Here is a 16513-nt window from a genome sequence, read left to right as displayed (position 1 = left end):
AGCCCAGTTTTCACAAAGTGCTGCAGCTCCACGCCCTCCCATGTCTTGGGTGGTGTTTGTGAATGCTGCAGTGCCGGTGGCAATTGTGAGGCACAGTGCCCATGGGTCATATTTCCATTACAGAAACCCAATCCTCTCTCCACAAGAGCGCCGGCTTCCTGTGGCTGCCATGACCTCACCACCCACTGTGTGGGTAAAGCAGCAGAGACCTCATCTGTCGAGGCTGTGGAGGGTGGAAGGCCAAGATCCAGGAGTCCACCGGGCCACACTGTCCCCAAAGCTTCCAGGGAAGGACTTTTCTGTCTCTTGGCTTCCAGTGGCTCCTGGTGTTCCCAAGCTACTTTGTGACTATGCCACTCCAATCTCCTCCTCTACACGTGGCCTTCTTCTCAGGACACCCACACTGGATTTAGAGGCCACCAGGCAACCCACAGTGATCTTCTCATCTTCAAGTCCTTAACCTAAGTGCAACTGCGAAGGCCCCTTTTCCCAAAGAAGGTTGCATTCACATGCCCTACATGCGTGCATCTCTTCTTTCTTTGTCTGAGGGGAAGCAGCATCCAACCCTCTATACTTATTAAGTGAAAGGGAGTTTTTAGAAATTAAGTGCTCACAGAATCACTGGGAAGGGTAGTGAAACAGATTCCAGTATGAACATCCAAGAAAAACTCTCAAAGCTACAAAGAACCATGAGAGCTCCGCCCCCTGCTGTCTCATCCTCCTCTGCCATGGATGGGCCCTACCCGCCACCTCCCCCCAAAGCTGCTGGGTCCAAGCTATCTCAGGGCCAAGCCTGAGTCACATCTAGTCCCTATATCCAGAAGGTTTCTGATTTCCAGAGAAGGTCGGAAAGCTGGGTGATGGTCCCAGGACCCTCCCCACACCTGCATCCACACCGGACTCAAAGCAGCCAACGGAAACCACCATGAGATTGTGCCCAACAGCCGTCAGGAAGTACTTCTGAAATGTGTAAGCCACTCTCAAATTTTAGGGTGCAGAAAATTAAGCTCATCTGAGGAGCAGGCTTAAGAGCACAGCCCCAGACCCGGAATAATGATCTGCTGGAAGAATGAATGAAACCAAGAGAATCAGCTGCAGGAAGCAAAGTTAGCAAAGCTGCAAAGCCCCAGGACTTCGCCTATGAGCTCCCTCCCAGTCTGACTGAACCCACTCCCACCTGTGTGCTGCCCCGAGGGAACGCCTGTGCCATTCAGTGGTTCGCTGCTACGCAGGGAGAGTCTTGCTTGGATAGCTGGTGAGAGGGTGCCCAGGAGGGTGAGGGATAGATGCATGGTGGGGAGGGAAGGAGAGGATCTGCTTATCCTGGTCTGTCCTTATTTCAATATACCATGGAGCTCTACTGTGTTATAAAGAAGGATAAGCCTGGTCATTTGTGTGAAAACTGGTGCAGCTTGAGACCATAATGTTAAGTGAAATAAATCAGACACACAGGCTCAATATCGCATGGTTTCTCTAATAGGAGAAACCCAAAGCATAAATAAAGAGCAAAGTAAGAAACAGATAATAGAAAGAAGGGAGGTAGAACTTCTGCAAAAGGGAAGGGGACCCGGAGGGGAGGAAAGGCAAAGGGGACCTGAAAAGATTGAAGATGCATTAGGTGCTTGTACCAAGACCCACAATAAATGTGAACTTTGTGTCTCACAAACATGTAGAATAAAAAGACAGGCCGGCAACAGAACAGACACAGCCCCTGTGTGTCTTTGGTGCTTGGGTTCAGATGGAGCCAATCAGGAAGTAGCCCTGTGTGTTCCTCAGCATCTCATCTTTAAATACATATTTGAATCTCCAAACCAGGGCCCAGCTACTAAGAAAGAACATGCAGGGATCAAAGCCCTGAAATTCTAAGTGTGTCATGGAAACCAGCTGAGTAGATACAGGCTCCACAGAGCTCCTGGGGGGACCGCAGGTCCTCTTCTCACCTGGTCTGCACCAGAGGCAGGGAGGGGACACAGGGAGAGAAGGAAGGCCCCTGTATGGGAACTCACAGATGGAACTTCCCAGGCTTCCAGAAGGCAGGGCCATCAAAGATGCATATTGGATATGCATAGTGTGGAGAGAGAACTGCAAAGAGAAGAAAACGCACCAAAGAAAAGAACATTCTGCCTCTAAGTAAATTAATCTATTCAAATACAGGTATGTGAGTGCAGGTCTCATGGATTATCATAAAGCTTTGGGACACTTTAACAAGTGTCCAGAGATGTTTCAAAGCTTCTGGATTTTAATTTCTAAAGGAGGTACAATTATAAAACACATATCCTGGGCTTTGTGCTCTTCCCCAAGAAACCCCACATAAGTGAGATTACTGTTAAAGGAATCTTCTCTTGCACCTTCATCATAAGCAAAATCAAGTCTTTAACCATCACTTTCGTTTCCTAAAACCATCATTTCCATTGAACCACCAGGGGAAAAAAATAACGAGAGTTCACGATGCTGCTCCCTAGGTAACTGGGTTTTCCAGCCCCCACTGCCCCTTCTTCGTGCTCTTGCCAGCCTGTGTACCACTATGCCACACACGGAGGGTTCACACCATAGGACGCTGTCATTGTCCTACCGTTGGCACCTGGTGCTCAGCGTGGACCTGCAGCTCACCCTCCCCAGCCCGAGCTGGCTTCTGGATGAGGTCACTTTGAGGATCGTGTTGAGAAAGCAGAGAGGGCCTTAGCCCTGGAACCAGGAGGCCGGGTGTCTTGGCTCCAGTCACTCACTTCCAGCTGTCATCCTGAGTACCGGTGGGATTCCAGGAGCCTCCACGTCCTGATCTGTTCATTCCTGCTCCTGCCTTGGCTAAGGACGAATCATTGCTCGGGAGCAGTACCAGGCACACAGCACCAGGGCTCATCCCCACCACACACTTCCACGGAGCTTTCACCTCTGGGAGAAGTCCCCTCCCCCGCTCTTCCATCAGCCAGGGCCTGTGGAAAACTCTGCTCCTACAGCTGCTTGTGGGAGGCCCGTCTCACACCTTCCCCATGGCCCTCATCCTGCTGTGTGACTCAATTTCCTGCAGTGGCATCTGGAATTATTTGAATTAGTTACTCTTCACAGGTGCAGGATCTGCCTCCCGCATCGCTGGTCCACCCAGCACCCAGCTCAGCTCACTGTTGACTGGTGTTTCGTCGAATGAATGAATGAATGAGGGATGCCCCTGCTTCCAGACCCTGCTGGACTTTGACCCTCCCGTCACCTCTCCAGTAGTTTGACTCCAGGTCACCATCATCCCTCCTTGTCCTCCATTTCTGTGACATTTACTCTGATACTTTGAGCATGGTTCTCTTTCCAAGTGGATCACAAGCGTGGAGTTGAAGTTATAAACCTCTCAAATACCTGAGCTTAGCTCCATACCTTGGGCCCAGAGACGCTCCGATAGGAGATGTTACTCACTGGGATCTGAGGGTGTGGCTGGGAGCACCGCTCCTCGCCCCTGGTGATTCTGGAGACTGGCGACACGAGCACAGTGCCATGTTTCTCTGCAACTCCCAGTCCTCACTGGAGTGGTGCCAGCTCAGAAGGCAGAGCATGGAGAAGGCTGAGGATCCCAGACGCCCGCTGCGGGCACTTTGGGCACTGTAAAGAGGGGGGTCCCTGCCTCCCCAGGAAATGCACTTCTGCTGGGTACAGCCTCCTATCTTGCGCTGCTCGCCCCAGCCACTGGCACCATGGTCCGTATCGTCCATCCTCTGCCCCTGTCATTTCCTCCCTCAGTCTCCCCCGTCCTTGCCAGTCACCCCGCTGGGCCTCTTCCCTCAACGTCTACGGATGCCCCCCCACCCCGTCCGGCAGTGGGAGCTCACCCTCAGCGCCTGTCACTCCAGCTCAGATTGCAGGAAATGACGTATGTCTGCAAGCGCCCTCTGCCGGCAGGACACCATCCCTGCAGATCTGCCCCACAGCCCCCACCAGGCACCGGGTACACCAAGGAGAGCAGAGCTGTGCTTCCGCTTCCGCTTCCGGTCTGTGCCCAGCGTGCTGCATAAGGGCACCACTTGGCTGAGAGGTAAAGAGCGCTCACTTCCTCCCACCTCCCTGTCTGCTGAGTAATTCTCGCCAGCAGTGAGTCATTCTCCCACCCTGCATCTCAATGGCGCTGCTCTTATGAATATGGAAAAGTCTCAGCCTCCGGCCTAATGAGCAGTGAGAGAGAGACTCCGCGGGCACATTAGGGAGATGAACGAGCGCTCCGGGCCTGGTAATCGAATCCGCTACCGCCTTCCACGCTGTCCTTCCGACGCGCCGTGCTGTCTGGGTCCTCTGAGTTATGTTCAGCCGGAGCTTGCAAACCTTCTCGTGACCTTAGTGTAAATTAGAGAGCCGCACACTCCCTGGGAGAACGAAAGGAAATGCAATCGGAACTCTCCGGCAGGAGGGACTGAGAAACGGAAAGCTTCTGAATTAGACATCAAGGGGAGATGCCTGGGCACTCTATCACCCTGCATTTGGGAACCACATCTTTTCAAAGAGAAAAAGCAAGTTGCTGATAAGGTGTGAAAAATTTCCTAAATGGCTTTTACTGACACGATAGAGAAATGACCCTGCAAGCAAACTTACGTTCATTTTAATTCCAGAAAATACGAACACCAAAGCCACCTGCTGTGCTTGGTCATGGATTGAGTGTGTCCCTCCCCCCACCGGTGCTAGGAGCTGGTCCCCGGGGAGTAGAGATGGGATGGGGGGCCAATTTGAGAGGAGAGGCCTAGTGGGAGGGGTTCGGCAGTGGGGCCCCGCCCTTGGAGTGGTCAGTGCGGTTCTGGGAGCCCTGTCAGGGCAGGTTGAGCCTTGGTTCCAGCTTGTTGCATGTCCGCCTCCCTTATGGCCCAGGGAGCACCTGCGAGGGCAAGAGCTTTAAACAGAGCCAGCCCTGCCGAGCCCCGTGGGCCTCAGCGTCACTCTGGCTAGCCACAGGGAGAAGCTGAACTGACGCGGCTGCGGGATCTCGGACCTGCAGCCGCCCAAACTGTGAGCAAAATAAATGCCTCTTTTCTTTCCTAGCACCCAGCGTTGAGTATCGCAACAAAAAATGAGCTCATTCGCCTCCCACACGGCACCTCTTTCTTTCTTTCTCCTTCTCCTTCTGCTTCCTTCTGCTTCGTCTCCTTCTACTTCCTCTTCCTCCCCGTTTTTCTTCCTCCTCTCCTCCTCCTCTTCCTTTGTCTCCCTCTTCCTCTCCTTCCTCCCCTTCTCCTGCGCCTTCTCTGCCTCCTCCTTCCTCTCCCTCTCCCTGCATATCCTCCTCTGCTGTTACTGTTCAGCTCTCTCAACTCCACTTCCGTCTGCTTCCCCTTCCTCCTTCTCTCCGCCTGTTCTTCTCATAGCTGGAACCAGCCACACAATTCTTGGATCCCAGTGCAAAACAAAAATGCGAACCTTCCTGTTCAAAAATGTCTGAGAATTTCAAGGCTGCAGAGGGTCCTTGTGAGCAGAAGCCCCACGTGACAGCTTGGGACCCAGGCCTGGTGCTGTTTCTTCTGCATCTGCTACAACTGCTTAACCTGACTGCTTCTGCCTCCCACTCCACCTTGTCACCAGTTTCCACAAGGAAAGAAAACAAATGGAGCTGATGTTGGGGCCTGAGCCAGTGTGACAGTCTCCTGAGGTGCGAGAGCTCCTGAGGTCTGGTGTGAGTCTGGTGTGACAGCTCCTGAGGTCAGCAGCACGATTCCTCAGAGGACACAGGCTGGCGTCGGTGGCTCCTCCCATGGCCCTGTGACACATTCTGCCTTTGTTTGTGGTTTGCAGTGCTGGGATCAAACACAGGCTTTGCACGCACTGGGCAAGCCGTCTACCCCTGAGCTACGTCCCAGCCCACACTCTTCTGTGTGAAATGTGCTTCTCTCCAAGCTGCTGACCCGGGCTCTCTGTGCTTCGGAACACATGCCAGCTTTCCATGTCTGCCTCCCTCAGCACCCAGCGAGACAAACCTCCACTGCATGGAAACTGAGGAACCGGCTACACTTGAGTCACCCAGCCGTCTGCACATTCGGCTGAAACCTCCCTTGGAGCTGTGTCCACACTTCTGAGGTTTTCATACCCAGTGTAAGGGCAGGTTGAGCTTTGGTTCCAGCTGGCTCCCAGCAGAGCCCACGAGCCATATTTTAAGCAAGGCTGTTGTCTGTGCTGGGCCTTTGAAAGCTGAGTGTCAATGTCACCTGGAAGACAAATGCATTCAGGCTCTCTGTTGCCGGCAAATGAACTTTACAGTTCCCGGCACTAGCACTGCATCCAGAGTAGTTGCGTGCCTCTGTTACAGTCCTCAGCTAAGGTCACCACCGAGTCCCCAGCAGGCCCCCACCTCTGTCACATGATCCTGATGAGCGTGAGCCCTTCCTTCCCAGGCCCCTCACTAGACATTTTTCCACAACAAAACAAACCCTGCAAATCCAAAGAAAACAAGAGTAGATTTCTGCCAACGCCCTGGGTCCTCTATTTCCTTGAGCACAACAAAGAGGTGCCAGAGCAGGGATACCTTTCTCTGTCATAAACATTTGCTGAAAACAGCCCAGGATGACTGCAGGGAAGACACGGAGCAGCTATTTTTAGCTCACAAATGCCAGCAGCAGCATCTAATTTTGGCCTCCGCTCAGTCTTGCGAATGGAAGGGAAACTGCTTCCTGGTGTGGACCCACCAACTCGGATAGACACGCAGACACAGCCGGCCCATGGGGAGGCTCCGGCTGTGGTCATTGGTCCCCTTGTTCCGTGCAGCCTCAGCTGTGTCCCAGGAGAGCTGCACATGGGAGAGTGCTGTTGCGAGACGCCCAGGCCATCCACGGGAGGAGGAGGGGAAAAGGGTTGGGAAACCCAACTTCCTGCAAGAAAACTGGCAGCAAGCCTTGGCAGGAAGAGAAAGGAAGCCTTTAAAATGCTTTAGAGGAATGCTTTGAGGCATGAATTTTTTAATTATTTTTTTAAAAATATAAATAGATGGCATTGCTAGTGCTGAAAGTAACAAACACCATTATCCCCTGTGGTGCATTGACAACTGGTAGTCAACTTGTAACACCCAGCTGAACTGAACCAGAGTGGTGCTGGGTTTGAGAGCCCACCTGAGGGTTGTTGCCAGCAGCATAAGAGGCAGGACTGGAAAATAAAGACTTTTGGGAGCTGGTAGAAGCTGTTGGAAGCTGTTAGGAAGCTGCTGTTTCTCTAGGGCTATTTGGCTGGAGGAGCTTGTCATGCTGGCTTCCCTGATGAACTTGGCTGTTTTCATTGGGGGAGAAGCTCAGGACCTCATTATCAGTGGGAATGGCTACGGTTCACTTTGGGGGAGCTCTGGTCCTCACTTTGAGCATCACTTCCTGGCTCTGGAAGGGAAGATAGTACACTGCTCAGTCTCCTGGAGAAGCTTGTTACGTTGACTTTCCTGATGGGAACTTGGCTGTCCTCATCATTGGAGGAGTCTGAGATTTCACTGTTGCTGAGGATGACTATGGTAGTTTTCAGGGGAGCTCTGGTTTTTACTTTGAGTGTTCCTTCTTGACTCCAGTTCAGATCCCTCAGTCTGCTAGCAGAGATCCTTCATCCTGCTGGCACAGACTTCCTAGATTCCACCACTGAACTTTGGGCCTTCCCAGCACAGATCTATGAAACAGGCCTGCATGAAACATTGTCATGAGCTCTAGGCCTCCAGTTGGACTCATGGGAGGCATTGTTATGGGCTCTAGGTCTTCACCTGGGCTCATGCAGGACATTGCCATGGGATCCAGGCCCTTAGCTGGATTCTTTGGTCTCTCATGCGTGAACAGGTTTCCTGCACTGTCTTTTTGTATATGATTGTTTGGGTGACTATTATAAATAATCTTATAAAATATGTGTCCTGCATTATATTGTTCCCTTTGCAAAACCCCAAACTGCAGCACCCCCCAAGGCAAATGCCCAAGTTAGCAGCTGTCCAAGGGCACCATTCAAATGCCCTGTACAGCCATCGATAAGCACCTGGCTCCCCCCTCCTGCTGAGCTCTCTCAGGGAAGGGGAAAAGTCCGGTCCTGGCTGTCCAACATCTGCACATCACAAAGGTGGGCAGCAGAATCAGAAGGAAATAAGAGATGGGGCAACGTTTAGCAGCCTGTCTCCATGCCAAGTTCCTCATGGGATACACACCAAGGAGTGACGCTACCTAGGTGGCACAACTATGAGTGCTGACAAATCAGTCTCTATAGGGCAGTGGCTGCCCTCTGGGCTGTCTTTTCAAGGACAGTGAGCACCCTGGGAGCACTTAGTTCTGATCGCAGTCCAGAGTGAAGGATGAACTTTCTTCTCCCCATGGCTAAAACACTTGGATTCTCCAAGCTCACAGTTGCCCTGTTGTAACAAAACTTCCTGTCTGTACAGCTGTCACCAGGCCTTCTCCGCACTGCCTGGTGGGAATCAGGGCTTGGACAGTGTTATGGGTTAAATCTAGAACATCCCTCAGAAGTCTCAAGTGTTCAGAGGTGGGGCTCTCAAGAGACGATTGGGTCATGGGAGTATCATGCTCATCCATGGACTCATCCACTGATGAGCTCCTAGTTGAATGTGTTATTAGGGGTGGGGTCTGGTTGGAAGGGGTGGTCAGTGGGAGCATGGCCCGGAAGGAGGATGTATTCCTGTCCCCCTCCTCCTTTCCCTCTTTGCTTCCTGGTTGCTGTGATGTGAGCCCATTTCCTGTGCCACATCCTTCCACCTTGCTGTTTCTACCTCGTAGCCGACCAACCAGGGGCTGAATCCCCTAAACTGTGAGCCAATTAAACTACTCGCCCTTTACGTTGTGGGTGTCAGGTATCATGTCTCAACCATGGGAAGACTGACTTATACAGACAGGCACAAAAGCACAAACCATGGCAATTGTTGTTACCTGTGCAATGAATTTCCCGGAGTTTCCTGTCTTCCACCAGTATTCATGAAACTGATCAGCTAACGTTTTGGCTTGGACCATTCAGATCGTGGACCATTCAGAGATGTTGCCACTGAATCTAAGCTACTGTGGCTGACAGCATTTTCTCAGACCTGTAAATGATCCTGTGGGATCAGTCCCTTGGGCAGAAGCCACCAGCAGCCCCCTCATTACGTGTCCTCCTCTACCCTCTCAGCCCAGAAGATGAACAGAAGCTGTGTCTTCCAGTTCTGCATGGCAACGTGATGAAGGATGAAGGAACAGAGACCAGCAACATTTTGGCAGCGCTGCCAGGTGTCTGAGCCATTTCAACTTCCTGCTGCACCGCTCCTCCTGGGCAGGGCGTGCTGAGGCAGGCAGAGGCCAGCAGACCCCCAGAGTGATGAACAACTGTAGCACTTGCCTACGGCGCAGAAAGACATGTTGCTCAAGTCGCTGAAGTTTTGCGGTTTCTGTTATTAGCAGCTGGATCTGATCTCTAACCTGTGCAGCCCTCTTGGTGCTGAAAGTGGAAGGTACCAAGGTACCAAAGAAAAGCCTCAAACCAGGGAGCAGATTACTTGGTGTCACTCTTCCCTGCCTGGCCAGGCAGCAAAGGGAGGATGTCTCCAGGATCTGCCCTCATCATGGTCACTGCCCAGCTCAGCCCAGCTCTGACCGGGCTCTGTAGCTCTAGACCCTCCCCCGTGACACACACAAGTGTCAGCATGTGAGAGGCAGCTTCCACACTCTTCTGGATGCTGGCAAGCTAATCACCCTGGAAACACATGCTCATAGCTGGATTGGGGTGGAGGCTCTCCTGGGGGGGGGGTCTGGGCATCGTTCAAAGATAGGTGGCCAAGCCTGCCCGAGACAGGGCTCCCCAGTACCTCTGCAAATCACAACAGAGGCTTTGAGCAGGTGTCCCACCCCCAATGCTGGTGATACACAGGCAAGGTTTGTCAGCTCTGCCTAATGTGATGGTCCCCACACACACTCCCAGGAAAGAGATTATTGGGTACACCTCCCAAAGGGAAAGCCTGAGACCTAAGTGTGGCTTTTGTCTGGGTGATGTGATCAAAGTGCCCACCTCCTCACCCACCTGCGCATCCACCTCATACGCCCAGCAACCTGCCACACTGCATCCCTACTGTTCATTCCCTCGCTGCCTGTTCTCCACACACTTGCTAAGGCACTTGCAGAATGCCAGACCCACCACACAAAGGGAGCAGAGCAATGGATTCAGCAGGCTCCACATCCTGAGTAGGTGCAGAACCTAGCAAGCCTCAGGCTTGCCCCAGGCAGGAACACGAGCGCTGTTCTTGGAGATCATCACTTACATTATTCAAAAAGGATACAGGAGTGACGATGACTCCAGTGCACAGATGAGATTTCTAAAATGTACAATTCAGAAAACATCCTGTATCACAACGTACAGTTCTCCAAAATGAACCCTTTCCTGAGTTCTGGTGCTGAGGCAGGACTGCCTGTGAAATATTCTTAAACATTCCCAACACTCTGCCACTAGATACCAAGTCAAAAGCAGTGCAACTGTGTGACTGTATTTACAGTCATGGGACATTTCAGCCAGGAATGCTTATGGCTGCAAGTAAGAGACAAATTCCAACAGCACTAACATTTGGGAATGAAAATCGGTAGTGAAAATCGATCTGATATAAGTCTACCATGGAAAACAATCAGAAATGTGGTATCGACGTCCCATTTTGACAGTAGGCCATACCAGAAGATGGGCAAAGGATACACAAGAACTTTCTCTGCTAGTTTTGCAGCTTCTTGGAATCTCTATTTCAAAATAGAAAGGATTTTTCTAAAAGCTAGAGCTTTATTGTCTCTCATGTTAGAAACCAAGAGTCCACATTGGCCAACTGGTGTGGGCCCCTTGGGGCTGTCCAGGGCCCAGGTGCTCTGCCAGTTGTCTCCTCTCCATCCTTCACTCCATGGCCTTTGCTCCTCCCCCACAGACAGGATGATGAATCTGGACAAGGTCCCAGGGCCACAGTGCCAGGCTCCACACCAGACTGCAGCCCAGGGAAGCAGAAAGAGGGGCAGTGGGCAGAGGCAGCCTCCCTCAGAGAGCAAGGGCTTGAGATGCACCCCAAGACTGTGTGAGACTCCCTACCAAAACGCAGGGTCCTTCCACTCTAACAGAACAGCCATACTGTGCTTGCTGTGCTTTGAAAGTATGTCCTGTCCAAAACTGATGATGAAATTGGCCTTTTATTTTGCCCTTTCTTTATAGTTTGCATTTCTCCTATAAGAGAAACCATGCACTATTGAAGCTTGTGTGTCTGGCTGATTTCACTTCACCTTATGGTCTCAAGTATGTGTTTTCCTACAAATGACTCAAGTTTATCTTTCTTTGGGGTAGAGTCCATGGTGTGTAAACAGCACCTTTTCTTTATCCACTCACCTGTCCATGGACATACAGGATGCTCCCAAGATGTAGCTATTATGAATTATGCTGCTATAAACATGGCTGTGCGTGGATCATGTAATACGATGTCATCAACTCTACTGGGAAGATAGCTAGAAGGGAAGGAGCTGGGTCAAATGGAATCTCTAGTTTTAGTTTTTTGAGGAATCTCCACACTGATGTCCAGAGTGGGTATGCTAGTTTACACTCCCACCGGCAGTGAAGAAGGGTTCCTTTCTCCCCACAGCCCCTCCAGCATTTGTTATGGACTTCTTCATGAAGGCCATTCTTTATGGGGTGAGATGGAATCTCAATGTTGCTATAAGCTGCACTTCTTTAGTGGCCAGTGATGTTGAGCTCGTAGGAAGAAAGGAGATAGATCTTCCTCAGGTAGGAAGGGGATCAAGAGGTGGAGGGAGGGGGAGAAAAGAGAGGGGAAGTGAATAAAAAAGAATAAAGATGTGTGATATACATGGACCACGTCCACACAAGGACTGTAAATGTTATTACTGCAAATATATGCTAATGAAAAAATAAAATGTTTATATTCATGAAAAAAATGAATAATAAACATTTTTTAAAGTAACATAAAAAAATCATTTCAAACACACTAGACTGTCAAAACTTCTCAAGAGAGACAATGTCACATGTTGGCAGAAAAGCAATTAAAAATGTCATTAGAAAGGGACTGAATGCCATTCATGACAATATGAAGAGGTGGACTTTTAGGAGGTGATTAGGACCCAGGATACTACCTGGTGAGTGGCACTGTGTCCTTATACCAGGGCAAGTGCGGCCCCTCTAGCTCTCTGTCCCTCAGCTTCTGTCTTCTGCCATCCAGTGATGAAGCAGGAAGACCCTTGTGCTTGCCCAGGTGGGGCCATCCTGGCCTTGGATGCCCGGCCCTCCAGAACCGTGGGAAACGAACCTGTTCATCAGCTTATTCCCCCACCTGTGGTGTTCCATCACAACAGCATGAAGCAGACAAGTCAGGAGCGTGTGTTCCATGAGTAGAATAGAGCACGTCGAAAGTAACTGATGCAGAAAGACACCAAGGTCACCCTATCAACTCACCAGCCATGAGGGCCCCTTGCAGGCTCCTTGGACCCAGGCCCAGCCATCCTGACTGAAAGCCCTCATAGAAGCAAGCAGGGCACCAGCTAATCCACTGTAGGGCAGAAACCAGAGAGCAGGACATCTTCCCTGGGGCCCCTGCCCATGCACTATTGAAAGTGCAGTAGGGGGTAACTTTCCAGGGCCCTGGGCTGGAGCTGGCAGGACAGTGGGGTCGCAGTGGCTGGCTCAGAGAGGACCCTTCCTGGAGCCTTCCTCCCTGAGACCTTCATGTAAGACAGCCTGGGATTTCATAAGTGCTGAGGAAGTGGTGAGGGAGGAAAGGATGCACAGAGTAAAAAGATCAATAAATAACGAATTCAAGAGGGAGGTAACTTTAAAAACTGCCCCGCTCTGAGTCAGAATTAAGGTAGAACCACACTCTTCCAGCTATTATTCCTTTCAGCGTGCTGTGGAAATGCCTCCCCTTGAGGTTAATAACATAATTTCTTCTGTTTTTGGTACTGGGAATTGAACTCAGGACCTCGTGCTTGCCAGGCAGGCTCTGTGCCCCTTAGCTATGATCCTTGACCTAATAACATAATTTCTATATCTTGTCCATCCCTGCAGAATGTTTTGGTTGTAAAAGATGTGTTTCCTTCCCACTGATTTGAGGAGCAAGAACACCAAGTTTACCGCCAAGTCACTACCTGTTGAGGCAGTGCAGACCCTGGGCACTGCAAGTCACGGATATTTGTCTCCTCACTTTGCTGATGTAACTTGCAAGTGCATAAAATTTTTAAAAAATGAAAACCAGTATTTGCAAATTACACCTGAATTTCAGTTTTAAGGAAACACCAAGCACAGACCTATGGCAAAGTCTGTTTATATGGTGCAGCGATGGCAAAACTTCCAGGGCTTTCAATGATAACAGACAGCCGGCTGCAGCACGTGGGCCATAGGTTCACCACCACTGCTCCAGAGCAACTGTGGTGACTGCAGGCCAGCTTTCCATCACTGTTAGAAGACGCCTACGATAAACCCACTTGTGAGGAGGGAAGGTTTATTTTGGCTTATGGTTTCAGAGGTGTCGGTCCATGGTCATTTGGCTCTGTTACTTTAGGCGAGGTGAAGAGAGTGTGGAGTGGAGCAGAGCTGCTCACCTCATGGAGACTGGGGGCTTGGGGCAGGATGTCAACACCCCCTTCAAGACCAGGAGCCCCAGGTCTAACTTCTTCCCACTAAGCCCCACCTCCTAAACATTCTACCACTTCCCAGTAGCACAGGTGAGCACTCAGGGGAGACCTCCGATCTCAACTCTAATCCTGGCCAAGGCTGTAACTGACAAACAAAAAGAGTAGCAAAGAATTTCTCCACCTATTCCCAGGTGGTAGAATACCAGGACAATGGAAAGAGATGCATTCACTTCAGGAGGTGCCCCATAATCTTAGCCCAAAAATGCTAGAGGAGGAAAGGCATCCTTAGGAACTGTATGGACAGAAGTGTCACTGCATCAGTGATCAAGGGACCAGAATCACAGCCAGTGTCAGCATCCTTCCAGGTACATTCATTCAAATGCATGACCGTCTCTCCTGCTGCTTTGCCCAAGTCCCTAGGGATAGGGACAGGCTCTGCACATTCCATCAGCCACCAGCCCTGTGGATATTTCCTGTCACTAAAAATGTATGCCAAACTCAGGCTGTGCAAATGCTTCATCAAGGGCTTAAGATTCAGGTGAGACTGCAAATTCACATAGTAAATATAGCTTCAGATTCATGAGCATGTTGACCAAACTTTCTTCATGAGGAAAAAAAAAAATGACTTCCAAAGCCACGTCTGGCAAATTATTTGATAATTAAAGTCATTTTTCAAAACTTGATACTATGGCATAATATAAATAGGCAATTATTTGGAAGGGAGAAAATTTTTAAATTGACAAATAGCAAACAGAATGAATAGTGAAAGTGTCTAAAAATTGCACACACACCCGACCACTGCCAATTCCAACTCCTTCTGCCTAAGAGAAATGAACACTCAGGGGCACGTTTTTAGAAAAGTCTTTCATGGAGTGATTGGCAGGGTGAGTGTGCTCACCATTAGCTCCAAAGCAGCCGTAGACAGTTCCAAAATATCCCCCAGAAGAGCTCTCAGGTCCACAGGGGGGCAGCGGGCTCCTGGGGCTCTGTAGGGAGAGTCTTTAATGATTAGCAACCTCAGCCAGACGAAATCTATTAAGCTCGTTGTCTCCAAGCACAAATGACAAGCTGTGAAAACCTCCAGCTCCCCAAACAAGAGGATTAAAGATTCCTTTAATGCTTTTATCAGTTCTAATTAATAGCAGTTCTTGGCTTCAATGATTTGAGAGACTTAACGCATGGCGAAGCTTCATTATGTGGGAGAGTCAGCGTGCTGCTCTCTAAATCCACCCACAAAGCCAGCCTGACTCTAGTAAGGAGACTGCGCCCTCTTGGGAGGGGCCCCTGCACCTGTTACCATACCACACTTCTGGGCAGCAGCGCTGCTAACCCGCAGGGCCTGCGAGGCTGCGCTAATGCCGTTCTGTGAGCTCAGGCCCCATGTGTCCCCGAGGCCCCGCATAAGCAAAACTCATCGTCACGGGAGTGACCCGAGCTATGACCAGATGCATCAAAACAAGAGCTGAATAAAAAGGCCTGAGTAACCCCGGAAGCCAGAGGAGGCGGATGTCCCTAGATGGCGCGTCTGGGTCACACTGCCGGGGAGCAGGGATGGCGGCCTGCGGATGCTCAGTTATAGTTGGTTAGAGAGGAGAGGTAAGCTCTGCTGCTCCAGTGCATGGTGCCGGCCACCAGTGATGACAGGGATGTCCTGTGCATTTCAAAACAGCCGCCAGAAAGAGGTTTGAGTGTTTTCTCTACAAATCAACACGACAGGTCTGAGGAGGTAGATCTCCTCATCCCCACGTGAGCTCATCTGTGGGTTCATGGATTGGAACACCGTGCAGTAACCAGTAAATATACACAGTGTTTGCGTGACAATTTTTTAAAAAAAAATTTAATGCCTCAAAACAATTGCTGGGTAGACTCTTCTAGTCGGGAATAAAGGACACACTAGAGGTTTTAAGACATCAACACACTCCTGAACCATTTTTTTGCACTTGAATTTAAGACATATCTATCTCCCTACTTATTACTTACCCTTTATTTTGCTCTTTATTCATCTTGGGGTGGGGAGGTGCTCACGTAAGAGAAACCATGCGATATTTATGCTCGTGCATCTGATTCATTTCACTTAAAGTCAGGGTATCCAGGTGCATCCATTTTTGTACAAATGACTCAGGTTTATCCTTGTTTATGGCAGAGTAGTGCTCCACGGTGTGTGAATACATTTCTTTAAATCCATTCGTCTATTGATAGATCTTTCTCATATAGGAAGGGGATTAAGAAATGAAGGGCAGGGAGGAGGGGAGGTGTTTAAAAAAACCAACTCCCTATGAAGACCGTAATAATTATGTATTGGAAACATGTACTAATACAAATTAAAACCAAAAAAAAAAAAAGTGGATGTAAGTGCTCCAATTTTACAACTATCTCTGCTAATGCTGGCGAGAGCAGCACAGATAACTCAGAATCAAAGATGTTAAACGGCCGTTTGTATTTGGCCCAGGAAAGTAATTTGCATTTCCACTTGCGGAAAGCCAGGGAGCCCGCCCTAAGGCAAGGCCCAGTGCACGGTCCTGAGGCTGCTTGAGGGGAGCCTGGCTCCCCGCCTGCGCTCCTCCCTCCCCCTCCCTTCCTGTCCAGTCCCTCTGGGAAGCGCGGCGCTTCCTCCCGAGCAAGACAGCACTGACAGCGCGGCGGGGAGGACGTCCGGGTCCTGCCCCAGCCCCGAGGCCGCTCGGCAGGTGGATCCCGGTGAGCCAGGCAAGGACTTCTGCGCTTTACCTGGGGCGAAACAGGCGTCTGGCTCGGGTCCAGGCATCGGCGGGAGGCTGGGCCCTCAGTGCGCTCACCTCCTTAGGGGTAAGGGAGGGCCCGAGCCGCTTCCTCTGTCCTTGCCCTGGGCAGGACCTCGCATCTGAGCAGTGAGGAGCCCAGCGGCCCCGCCTCGGTTATCAGCAGCCCAGAGAGCTACTTTCCAGGTGGGTTCGGTACGCCGGAGCTGCATTCCGAGACTCCGG

Source organism: Chinchilla lanigera, unplaced genomic scaffold (assembly GCF_000276665.1).
Source record: "Chinchilla lanigera isolate Chin_1 unplaced genomic scaffold, ChiLan1.0 scaffold00103, whole genome shotgun sequence".
Lineage (NCBI taxonomy): Eukaryota > Metazoa > Chordata > Mammalia > Rodentia > Chinchillidae > Chinchilla > Chinchilla lanigera.
Note: the sequence above shows the minus strand (reverse complement) of the source record.